Below are 13871 nucleotides of genomic sequence, written 5' to 3' on the forward strand. Positions count from 1 at the left end.
GATTTGATTGGTGGACCACATGGTCAAAAGAACATGACCGATTATCAGTGTCCATCAGATCCCCAAGCAATATTGTGGAAATCTGGTTTTATTCAGACTGGAAAAAAAGGAAAGGTGCTACAAGTATTTTTTGCATGCTTTTCTCTCTGCATGATCTATTTCTCAAGATTACAACACTTTCTTTTTAATCAAATAATCGTGAAGACTTTTCTCCAAATCAAGCTCTCACAAGTTTGAAAAAAATCATTTCCGTTTCCAATCATCCTCTGTTGAGATAAATATTTTACAAGGATGTCATTATCAAACTGATTATATCACAGGTGCAAAAATTATGGTCTATCAGTTCCGTCCCTATATTTTCATTATCTAGTGACACAGGTCCAGTTCTCCACACCATCATATACTTTTGTTAACACCCTGTAAATAAACAATCCAAGTGATGACAAATTAGTATCAGTTGTAACCTGCAAGATTTCAGCACTGATAACGAAAATGATGAGGGTGGTTTTGACTGCAATGTACTGAAACAAAATAATAAAATTAACTCTCCTGAAATTTCAAAGCTAAATCTTAAAACATTTTTAAAAATTGTTTTATTTTTACAATTTTAATTTATTTTTCCAACCAAACATAATTATGTAGTAGATAACTAAGGTTTTGTCTTTGTTTGATTTAACACAATTTTCAAGCATGATAAGCTAACATGTCAGCCAATATATTCTGGTAGAAGAAAACCCCAGGAAGAAACACCCACCCATGGGAAGCTGTTGGCAAGCTTTCTCCTGTAACCTCATTAGCTCAGCCAAGACTAGAACAGAAGTGAGATGTGATCTGTAAAGGCAAACACCTCTGATCACTCAACCACATGAGGCCCCAATTATGTAGACAAATACTAACTCATAACATTATCATATTAATAACATCCTGATGGTAAACTGATGTCTGAATTTACCCTGGATTATAGAGCCAGGATTATGTTGATGTGCCATCCATCCATCCGTCCATCCTTCCATACATACACACATACTTGATCTTTGGTTTGGGTGGAATATTTTAATAACTGATAAACTGATGCACAAAATGTGACCAAACCAGGATCTTGTTTATCATTTCAACTTGGAAGCCACATTAGATGGCAGTGTCACACTCATCAAGGGGTCATGGGTTCAATATTTGCTCTGGCCAGATGCCTGGAGTGCACCTCTGGCACCTAGCTCCTATTTCATTGGCATGATGTAGCAAATTATGTACTCTGTCAGCCATTATAAACCAGGGGACCAAACAAGAATTATCATGCCAACAATTGCCTTATCTTCAGTAAGAGCCCTTGATCCAGTTTGTACCCATTTTAATACTTTTGTTGAGGCTCATGTTGCTTATAATGACAGGCTACATGAACTGATTTCTTTATTATAGACATTTTGTTCCATTTTCATAATAAATCTGATTTTGATGGCCATGATCAAGACCCATGCCAAAAGATGTCGTGAGAAGCAAACTTTCACATGGACAAAGTTGCAGAAATTGAACCATAAGAGAGGGAGAGTGACATTTAACTGAGTCAGGGCCTGAAAATTTCATTTCTGACTCTATACTGCCTAAGCCAAGCAATGGTCCAAGCACTGGTCCTGGATCAGTTGTACCCTATGGGTTATTTTCACAGACGTCATGATTGAGTATGCAAATACCCACAATGCAATGCACGTGCACCTTGCGCAGCCATCTTGAGTCCCTATCAAACCTCTGTCAATATTAATCATCATGTATATTCAGGATAATCTGATTTAACTGTCGACATGGACATTTACTTCATCGAAAGAATACATAGATTATAATTGAAATTAGGAGACCATAGCATGAAAATAAAAATAAAGCTGGACGTTCCCTTGCTTATATCAAAAGACAGAATAGTGAATGTGAAGTGGCAAATTTTATGTCGATCTAACAAGAATACATTAGTTGAGACCAGACAACCGTTAATTAGATTTATGAAGACAAGCGCATATCATATCGCCATACTACCGTGTACGGTAATGTCCTTTAGAGGGAGAATTCTGTTCCTAATTAAACATTTGTTTATACAGCAGCCAGGCGGACAATTTAGGACAAGGAAAACTTCATTTTCATGGTAAAGTTGTCACAATTGAGAGAATGCAGAAACTCTGTTACTGAAACTACCAAGGTCAAGTTGACCCTGACTTTGGCGCCTCTGGAAAAAGGTGGCAGAGATATTTGATTCTGATTGGTACATTAAATGAGAGGGCATGTTCCAACACAAAATTTCATAGGTTTTAATATCTCCCGCATCGAATTTTAATCAGTCTAAGCTTTTCCTACAAGAGAGGACCCAAAGGTTACGACTCCGGGAATTTGCAAGAAATTTCCGTAAAACTGTTGTCCAAAAAAGGGGACGATTGTCGAAAGGAACCGACGAACTAATTTACCGATTAGAGGGAGGAACGCTGAAAGCAAAGGGAGAAAATAGCTCCAGAGACGTATGGGACAAATGAGGGATGTTATTCTGAGACCTATACGGAGAAGCATAGAGAAGAGTGCAGTGAGACGTATAATCCTGTGACGCAATCCTGCGACGTATTAATTTCTGAATAAGTATTCTGAGAATATCCTGAGACGAATGGTAGAACATATCATCCTGAGATCCAAGGGTCTGAACAGCGACAGAGGAAGCAAAAACAGACTGAGGACGAGCAGGTTATGAAATCGTACAAGACGTTGACTTCGATTGTTCACTCGATCCTATGATGAACTAAATCTATCAGTAACAGATCGGCTATCTTATTTAAATCTATTTGCGTTTTCTTTGTATTTCGGTGAAAGTTAAATTTCTAAAAGCAGAGTACATTCCTGATGTAATGAATTTTCACAGTGTTTGTATGTAATTGATTAAATTGTTTGTTTACATGTACGGGGGCTCGTGTTGGTTTGTTCTATATACCTGCTCAGATCTCTATTTATTCCACCTATAAGTTTCACCACTTATATTTATATTTACTCGAACCGGGCAATAACATCGAGGGCGGTCAACCCCTAGATAACGAAACCCATATACGGAGGGACATTCACTCCCCCCGTGTAACAGTGAAGTTGAACTGTAATCATGCATATTGCTATCAAATAGAAATGCAGTTAATTTTTTTTACAGACAATGTTGACATTTTTAAAGTGTTTTGTATCATATCTCTAAGCTTGGCATCTTGAAAGAGTATTTCCGGACAATGATTTTAGGGATACAATATCAGTTACAAATTAAAATTTCACAGCATGTGTTTTATGCCAGAACATGTATGTACAAATACATTTCGCATCAACAAGTGTTTGTGCCATAGACAGTTGACAAACAAATTTAATTAGTATGGTCGGATATTGTATTTGTGGTGGAAATGATGGACGTAGGATGATAGTGAATCAAAGTGATAACCAGTCAAAGAAGTGTTCTTCAGTGTGTTCAAACGAAACACGTACCTAACAGAACATGACTTTGTGTCGAATGTCAAAATGAAGTATTCCTGAAATGCTTTTAGAAATATGAAATTATATATTAACAATTAGCTTTTTAACTTGAACGATAATCAAATGATTGATTTCAGCCCACAAAAACTGAAAATCATTACATGTTTTTACTTGTTTGTGTATCCACTTGTGTATGTGTTTGTTTATTGATCGATCTAATTTGTTTATGAAAGAATAACAAAGATGGTTGAAATTTAAATGTTTTACTTGAAGAAAACAAGTAGAAAAGTCACCCATTTGGTCTCATGCAGTTGACAGGAACAAAAGAATGTGATGTATTATTATATTGTTAGGCAAAAAATGAGACGTGTCTTCTTAATTATGTGGGAAGAACAATGTTATTAGGTGCTGGTTTGCGGGTCTAGGGACTCAACATGGCGGATGTGGAAGTAAACACGTTTTGTGACGTCACGTGAAAACAATGGATACTGCCTAGGTCTACATAAACCATCCATTGGTCCAACAACAAAGTCCAAAAGTTCAAATTTGGAAACCCCATACAATTGATGCTTGGTTTTGGCTGAGGCTGAGGAAAGAGGAGAAACAAATGTCTGATTGACAAAGGTCAATCTTGTACTGGTGTTTGTGTAGTGCAGGCTAAACTTTCTAGTTTTGGTAACATGTTATGATGCCAGTCTCTAGCTATCAAAGCCAACTTGCAACTGTGCATTTTAGTGACTCGGTTCAGACACTTTCAAGATAAAACACACATTTCATAAATTTATTTAAGTACAGCAAAAAAATATTAAAGGTCCTATGGGCTAGTAAAATAAGACAGTTCCATGGCCAAAAAAGATTATCTCTAAACCTCAGACAACCATAACTGTGGACCTCTTCTCTCCCCCACCACCATAAAAATCACCAAAAATATCTAACCATTACTACCATGAAATAAAATCTAATTCGGACTTTTATGACAGTAAAATACAGCAACTTTGAACCATACAATTTTCTAATTTTTTTTAAAGTTTATGGTAAGAACGCATTTAAATTAGAAAAACAAATGAAGATTTTCATAAATAATCAATATACACAATTTTTAGCAGGTGCCATAACAGTACAGTAAAATTTTGATTACCCATCAGGGTGCAGGGCCAAGACCGTGACAGATATGAAAATAGATGGACAATAGAATATGTACAAAAAAAATATTATACAATAGACCGGTCATCACGAATACATAATATCTACAAAAGTACATGTACCTGTTTTTAATATGCCCTGGCGCTTAACAGAGACTGACAGTTAACAGGGTGATGGATAATCGAAGTTCTACTGTAATAAACAATTTATAACCAAGTCTTCATCCAAAGTTGAAGATGAGCTTGTGAAATCCACATTATTTTTAGAGGAAGCAATTTTAAATTTCTTAGCATTGGGGGGAGGGACTTTCACAAAAAGTATGATAGCATGCCTATTCTTGCAAATTAGTTTTGACATATTGCATACATATAATTTAAACTTACCTACTAATATTACAGTCTTATAATTGCACCTGGCAATCTATCAATTCAGCGTCAAATTAAACTCATTAAAGTCAATATTGCAAAAATTGTCCTTTAACTAAATGGGATTTAACTTTTCCCATTTAGAAACTAGTTATTTTAATTAAGGTCAAAGTTTCAGATGGTGCACAAAAGCTTTCTACCGTATATCACCTGATAGCTAGTTAAATATCATGACGACAGTATTACTACCAAGCCAAGCCCAAAGGGCATGCATTATACCAATTTTAAGATGTAGTTCATGGATATGTGATCTGTGTGTGTGTGTGTGTGTGTGTGTGTGTGAGATTTGCAATTTTAACACAGCTTTAACAATTTTTCAGTCATACTGCTATGCTGTCTGCAGTGTGGTAGTTTATAGTGATGTCTGGCACTGGGGAATCTTGCCACAAACATTTAACATGATGTCCCACCCAGCCACATTATTCTGACACCAGGCCAACCAGCCATAACACTAACCTCTTGATGCCGAGTGCCTAGCCAGGTAGCTGTTAGTACCATTTTTTTAGAAGTCTTTGGTATGATTCAGCCAGGGTTTGAACCTGCAACCTCCTGCATCTGTTGTGGATGCTATAACCACTTAGGCCACCAAACACTGTATTACCATATTTTAAACAGAAAACTGGATGAAAAATACATACAATTTTTTTTTATGCATTCCTACTATGCAAAACAAAAATTAATATTCAGTATTTTGTCCAAAGGGGTCAGCACACTGATCTTTCCATAATCTGACACCATGTTTAATGACTACATATTTGATCAATATAAGTTATGTGAACCTATTTTAGCTCTGTATGTTCCAAAAGGTACTTGATCACTGTGAAACACTCACTGAATACAGCCATAGTTGAACTCACCCCAAATATCTTGCTGAATAAGCCATTTGATGCATTTAGAAAGGTCTGATTAAAAGTTAGTCAAATAGGATTCAATCTATTATAAAAAAAACTTGGTTTGAGCAGTGTTTACAAAATACAACCCAAAAAATCCAATTACTGTAGTTTTAAATGAGGGAGCTCTAAACAAGAGTTGAATTGGTATATGTTATGAAGTTAATTCTATTTGCCCTGCTCTATTTGCCCAGTAACCCAATTATGAAACAATTCATCCCTTACTAGGAATCAAACTGGGGAGTATTTACTTGGAATCTCTGTTATATGATAGTTGAATAACAAAATGCCACCCTCATGCAAAAGGTCAAAACTTTAATTTCTTGCTTATTTATAAACTAAAAAAGCTGCACTTCCATTCCAACCCACCATTCACCAGGCTGAAGGATTTTTTATATATATATTATGTGTGATAAAAATTCTGAACTGTAAAGCAAGGTTGGACATGCCCTATGGATGATGAATGTTTGATTGTTTCAGTGATGTCATTATCAAGATAGCTTTCTGTTTGATAGGTACATCAAAGGAATTCAGATGTGAAAATTTTGTCTCCCCCCCCCCCAGCTAAAATATACTGTTGATTTTAACAGATATGAATAGTGATGACATTGTTCAGATTTTATAGCCCTACCTAAATTCAATCGTTAAAAAAATGAAATCTGGCAGTCTTATGGTCTTTTGTAATATATATAATTCAAGTCATTCTTAATACAGCTCCAAAAGAGACTGTGAAGTTACATTTATTTGTGTATCAATTTTGATGCATTACGAGGTATGAAAAAGGATTACCTAGGACTAGAGCCATCCTAAGGGGCAAGTAATACAGGTGCCATTTCAGAGTTAGCAGCATTTTATTTCAATGTGTGTTGAAATGAAGGTTACCCTCACCCAGGGCCCATTCATTCAGTGCTAACCTGCCTAGGACCCTTATCTTTGTGTCACTTTCTCCCAAATAAAACCGAACTGTTGCCATGAAACAATAAAGTATTCATGAGTTGACATATATGTTTGTGAAAGGATGCAAAATCAACGAAAAGTGAGGAGTATGGCTGCTATGAGTGGGGGGTATGGATGCGTGCACACACACACACTAAGTAAAACCTGTCTTGAGCAGCCTCTGGTGTAAGTGACCACCTGTCACTTGCCACTACAATTTTCATGCATGGATCGATTTTAAATAAAGGCACTGTTGTCAGCAACACCTGCAAAATGCAACCATCGACCATTGTTTACTTGCAAAAAAAATGCATTTCAATGCTGCTATGAATGACAATTTTGCAAAAACAAATGAATACTGTTTATTTAATCCACTGTAACCACAACAGCTTGGGTGTATCTGCAGTTAAAGTGCAGATTGTTGTAAAACAACACTGCTTGCATGACTGCATCACAAAAAAAGATAAATAGCACTGACCTTTATTTAATCCATTGTAACTACTACTATGCATGACCACATGGTAAATACAGAGATTACCAGATAAATACACACTGACCTTTATTTAATCCTTTGAAGCCACAACCATTCATGAGTGTTTGTGCAATAAAAATATATATACATATTTATATATAAAAAATGAAAAAGTTGATTCTGGATTGGATGCAGGTAGCCATCATGTACTACAGTCTGTAAACCAGACAAAAGCATGTCACTAAATGCCATTTTTGTGTTGAAGTCCTGTCCAACTTACCAGTAACCACTGCTTCTTTAAAAGCTGTCAGACATGCATAGTCAATTCAAAGGTTTGTATTGTTCATCTTTTGTGAAAAACTGCAAAACTCTGCTAATACCTTAATGAGAACTCTTTTGGAATGGCTACATTGCAGTGGTCGAATAGGTAAAGTGTCTTTAAAGTCAATCCAAATTGCCTAGGGGCAAATAATAAGTGATTATCGTTTTCCAGATTCAACTGTCAATAATGCTCTGGTGGCCTAAGTGATTAGAGCATCTTCCTTATAAAATGGTACCAGCAGATGCCTCGCTAGGTGCTCAGCATTAAGAGGTCAGTGTTAGATCTGGTCAGCCTAGTGTCAGGATAATGTGACTGGGTAGGTCGTTATGCCACATGTCTACGGCATGAAGTCACAGTGCTAGATATCACTATAAACTGCCACACTGCCAACATTAGCGATGTAACTCAAACTGTGAAAACTATGTTAAAATTCCCAAAACACGCACAAGCATTTTAGATTGTTATTGTAAAAGGTTCATGTTGTTCATTCATTTTGTGATGTTACCATTATAAAAGCCCATAAGAAGTCATCATCTCATCATTGGTGCTGGCCTTTACACCCTTTGTTTATCAACTTAATATCTTGGCATCATCAGTGAATTATTGGTGTTTCTGTCTTGAAATAAATACTTCCAGATAGGTTTATTACATATTTCATATAAATTCCATATTTACCTAAATCCTGATCAAAGGCACTAATCAATACACAGGATGAGTAAGTGTTACTATAGACATGTCAAGTTACATGAAGAACAGAATAAATATTACCTTACTAATTTGCCAACGTACAAGCACACATCATCTTCAAATACACATCACCGTAAATGATTTATGATAGATATTGCCATACAAAATTACTATGAGATGAAATGATTGCAATAATTTAACAAAAGAATGAAAATGGAATAAAATGCATGTACAACAATTGGCAATATTTTCCTTCTTAAACATGCATAATGTTGACCTTGCATAATGGTAATCTTGCATAAACCCATTATAAAAGATTATTTTTCTTGACAGCCCACTTTTTGTTGGCAGAAATGTGTGTGTGTGTGTGTGTGTGTGCATGTGTGTTTGTGTGTATGTATGTATATATATATATATATACACACACACACACATGTATATATATTGATAAGGTAGGGAGCATTTAGGGCATAACAGCACATTATTACATCTGACCTTTGACCACCCTTCCCCCAGACTACAGGGCTGAAAGCCAGCAATGACATGCATCATATCTGGCAAATGGTTTTGACAAGAGACAATATACCTACACAATTTTATGAATTCCATCAGTGCTTGAGGAAATACACAAATGGACAGCTGAAGGGTATCAATATATCCCCCACCAAAGTATGGGGATAAATATGATTAACATTTACCAGTGGTCTCCTATGTTCCCTCCTTGACTAAATGAACTAATATGGAATTGGCAAATTATGGTCAGTGCATGCACTTTTTCATCAAACATTACTATTTAAACTTGCTTATAAAATGAGCAAGATGAGTCCAACTGCACAGACCCAGACCTGCCATCATATAATACACTGACAGATCTCAGTCTGTGCTGTTTGTTAGGAATAATCAGTAGTACAAGCAATACAGGCTTCAATCTCCAGGCACATTATACTACAGCAGATCAAAATATTTCCTGTCTGCTGTTTGACTCGACTTATAAGCAAGTACATGAAGTACTTCAACTAATAAATGTGTTTGCAGACCAACTAGGGCGTTCATTTTAAACAGTTCCATTTAGACTTTGATGGGAATTAATTTTGTGCACCCGAAACTTAAATACTTAGAACAGCTTTTTTGTACCAGTTACTACCTATCGTGAAAGGTTACTGCTTCATTATATACCACTCCTTGTACCTTAAGATGCAATTCTGATCACACCTGGATACTTGCAAATTCCTTCTCCACCTCCACTGTTGCTCCTTGATTGAGCTGTCTGGGGCAAACTTTATGTACCTGTTTTCCCTATAAAGATCATGATATGTATTAGGATCTTTTAATATAAGGGGGATTCAGACAGTCAGATGTGGGGAAATGTCCCTTGGCTGTTCAAGGTGCAACACTGCTTCTCAACCTGATTAAAGTGGTAAAACATTTCAACATACATCCCTCCATCTTCCCTGTGAGCAGCATACCTGTGGACAACTCTTCCATGTAAAATTTTTAAACAGGTCTGTCTGTGGGAAGATTTACTGGGTGTGTACCTGTATTTCTGCTGTGGTTTTGTTAGGCAATATATTTACTGCTCATGCTGTCACAATCAAAGACAGATCTACCAATCTTTTAATTACTCTGAATACCATTAAAACTTCTATTATACCAACTCAGTTCAGGTAAATGATTTTTTATAAATAATAACTCACCTGGATGATTCCAATATTAATATAAAAACCAATGGGTGAGAATGTACTCTTGGAATAGTGGCAAATAACAGACCAAAAAGTATATACCGGTAAATGGTTTAATTATATGAAACTTTATACCAATAACTGGGGGGGGGGAGACAAAGATCAGTACTTACATTTGGAACCAACCATCATAGTACTTCTATAAAATGTGTGACCTTGACCCAAATGTCTGAAGGTTAAGTAAACATGTCACAAAATCGTTACTGTGAGTTTCATGCCATTTTCAACACACATTTCAGGCAGCAAAACTGGTGGAGGATAATCCCATCATATCCCAGTAAAAACCATTAACCCATTGAAAGCTACTGGCAAACTTTCTCACCTACCCACACTGGCAGAGCCTGAAACTTGAACCCATGTGGACAGAATTGAGATTGTAGTGATCGGTAAAGGCAATCACTACAGACCACTTGGCCACCCAGAGACCCATCACAGAATGAATCATCTTAGCTTTATAATGAATGATCAATCCAGATTTTGAAAAAAGGCTATCAAAAGGTTAAGAAAAAATAACCATATGAAACAACTTTGACCAAGTTCTTAATGCAAATTTGCTACATACAACCTTGTACCTCAGGTCAATGTAATTTACTAGCATGGTACAGAATGGATTGCCTCAGCTTGATAGTGGCTCATTCCACATATCCAAGATTTTGCAAAATTTAACCCAAAATCCTTTCACCTCAAAGCCAGTTTTATAAAAATGTGAACAAGGTCTATAAGTGCATTTAAATCCAAATAGATCACATATATATGCATATGAATATGCATACCAAATTTCATTTGTATATGTCCAGTGCAGTGATCCTGATTTGCCAGACATGTAAGGTAGATCAAAGGTTTAGACTAGCACTTTCTCTGAGCAACTGGACATGGGTCTTCAGGTTTCTCATTGTCTTTCAACACGTCTTTGATATGTTTATTAAACTGCCCAATAAACACCTTAATGACATAAATTCAAAGGTCAAAAGTTTGAGTTGACAGGTTGACTCTTTATGTAAAATAATGAAGGATTTTGCTGCCACTCCAGTGGCCTATGTAGTTAGAGTGTCTGCCTCAGATGCAGGACGTCATGGGTTTAAACCACTGCCAAGTCATACCAAAGACTTTTATAAAAATGGTACTAACAGCTTCCTCGCTTGGCACTCAGCAAAAGAGGTTAACATTAGGACTAGTCGACATGGTGTCAAGATATCGTGATTGGGTAGGACATGTCCCAGTGCTTGACATCACTATAAACTGCCACAATGCAGACATCATCACGATGTGACTGAAAATGTTTTAAAACTACATTAAAATTGCACACATACACATGCCTAATGTAAATTTAAAGTTGACAAAGTCAAGTTTACTGATCATATGACAATGACCAGAGGGGTCTCTGACTAAGCTTGTTTGATCTTAATATTTTCCGCAGTTGCATAAGCACTCTAAGCTCCTGGACTTCTTAAAAACATTACAACTGAATGAAGACCCTTGGGTCTGTAATACAGACATTACATCAGTCATTCACACCACAAAATTTGCATTGCAGTCTTTTAGCACATGAAACCAAGATTTGTGAAGTCTGGATTCGAATTCAGAAAACAAGCTTCAACATCTAGCAGTAACTATCTTTTATCCTCCTTCTCCAAGACTTATGTGTACCTGATCAAATACAATTCACCCTCCGATTTTACCGGTGAGCACATTAGTTAGGTGTTCTGTACTTTTGAAGCAGTAAAAAAGGTCAGAGATGCATACGGACAAACTTGACCAAAACAGTGTGCCCATGCTGCTAGTAGTGGGAGCAAAAGTTGAAGGTTGCTCAGTACAGTGGAAGAAAAACTCGAAGGTTGCTCAGTACAGTGGGAAGGCTGGTTAGTTATCTGGATACCAATGCATTTGGGCTTCATCAGGATTTTAGGCTAAAGGTCATGCTTCATCTGGATTTAAGGTCAAAGGTCATGCTTTGATTACCAGTAATATCATCAGATGCCTTATTTCTCAACTTTCAAGTTGTCTTTATTGTAGATGTATCAATATCAATACTCTTTACGACCACCACCAACACCAGTCACTGCTTTTATCAGCATCATCATCATCATTACCACCACCATAAAATATAGATCAAAATGTCCCTAATTACCTTAACTTATTAACTTAAGGCAGCACCAAGATTCTGGCTAACCCTATCCTAACAGAGGGTCAGGTTGGGACAATGTGATCTGCCATACACTGCCAAAAGAGCTACATTGAACTAAGCATATCCATAATTTGTTCCATCATGAAACATCTGTTGCTGGGATTCCATGCCAAAATATTACTCCATTACCCCTACCATCTGTCAAAATAATCTTCTATTAGATCTGTTTTGTCATCTAAACTGTTAAAATGTTTACTTGAAGCAGTAAATACTGAGGAGGGATATGATGTGCATGTAGCCTCTCTTATAATTGAAAGTCACATGTTTTTGCATATCATCTATACTCGTTTACAAGTCAAGTCTAACTGTAATCAACCAACATCCTGATCTGCCATAGCATAATGCACCTGCAAACCTGGGTATGTGTTTGTTCTAATGATCACTCCTAACAAAATGCACAGACCCAGATCTGCCGGTGCATTATGCAACAGATAAATCTGGGGCTGTGCAGTTTGTAGTTGGGCTTGACTTACAAGCTAGTATATAGGGTATTACATCACGGCAATAGGTAACATACACGCAATACGAAACAACACATAATGCAGTCTGAATTTTTCTTCAGTCCGTGCATGTGTAGAAATGGTAGAAAAACAGCCATCAAAAGAATGGCTGATCCGTCCTTTCTGACCAACCATAGTTATTACAAATTCTATCATCATATATTTCCATGAATATTCAAACAGGAAAACTTAGTATTCATTTTAGTACCAGTAATCATTTTATAACAAAATCTCTGAAAATGCTGGACACAATACTCTTCATCTCATATCATCATTTTACAGTGCATCCGCATCAAAAACTGAGTTAATTCTATTATGCCATACATCATCTGTTAGTATGATTTGCAAATATTAGTGAACAAGTATTTCTTGTACAATTTTCTTGTAACTAAAACTCTTCTATTTCTAAACACAAACACACCATACCAAAAAATAAGTACCTCAAAGGGACTGACAATCTATTGGCTGAAATTAATTTTGACAAATTCAAGATAAAGACCATCTCTTCCTTGAAACTGAGTGTTTAAAGCATCTGATATTCTTCAGCAATAAGACAACTTTCAAGATTTGCTGCTGTGGTGGACATATTGGCTGTCAATCTGACATTTTAATTTAAGATGAACCAAACATCATAAGAAGTCTTCTGGTGAAAAGCCCATGTCATTAAGGTGAGTAGCAATAACAAGAATTTGAAGCTTGTGGGAACAACAAGCAAAGACAAACATAAAAAGAAAAAAAAGTTAAATTCTGACTCTTCTGCACATGTGCAGGAAAACAGCCAATGGAAAACATCTTTTATAAGCATCCTATAAAAATTTCTTGGAAACAGGTACGCTTGCATGCAATCTGAATTAGCCAATAAAGCACTTTTCATATCCCCATTTCAGATTTTAAAAATCTCTAGGGAAAAATGAGTTATGGCATATAATGAAAAGTCAAGTCTAGTACATGGTTTTATTATTAACTTTAAAACCTAATTCTACATTTACAACAGTGGCATTCATATCAACACCCACCAACTAACCAACTTAGATAAGCTAGTTGTTATTATTAATAGTAAAATGATTGCAAAACAAGTCTAAATGAATATATTAATTAGCA

General features: G+C 36.2%; 1 protein-coding gene across 1 annotated transcript in view; it reads right to left on the reverse strand.

Moving 5' to 3' along the window:
* Window positions 1-13871, reverse strand: part of LOC149807465 (uncharacterized) — a 496731-nt gene that overhangs the window by 398122 nt on the left and 84738 nt on the right. The gene's annotated exons all lie outside the window — the stretch shown is intronic.

Source organism: Sinohyriopsis cumingii, chromosome 1 (genome assembly GCF_028554795.1).
Source record: "Sinohyriopsis cumingii isolate HCF-2022 chromosome 1, ASM2855479v2, whole genome shotgun sequence".
Lineage (NCBI taxonomy): Eukaryota > Metazoa > Mollusca > Bivalvia > Unionida > Unionidae > Sinohyriopsis > Sinohyriopsis cumingii.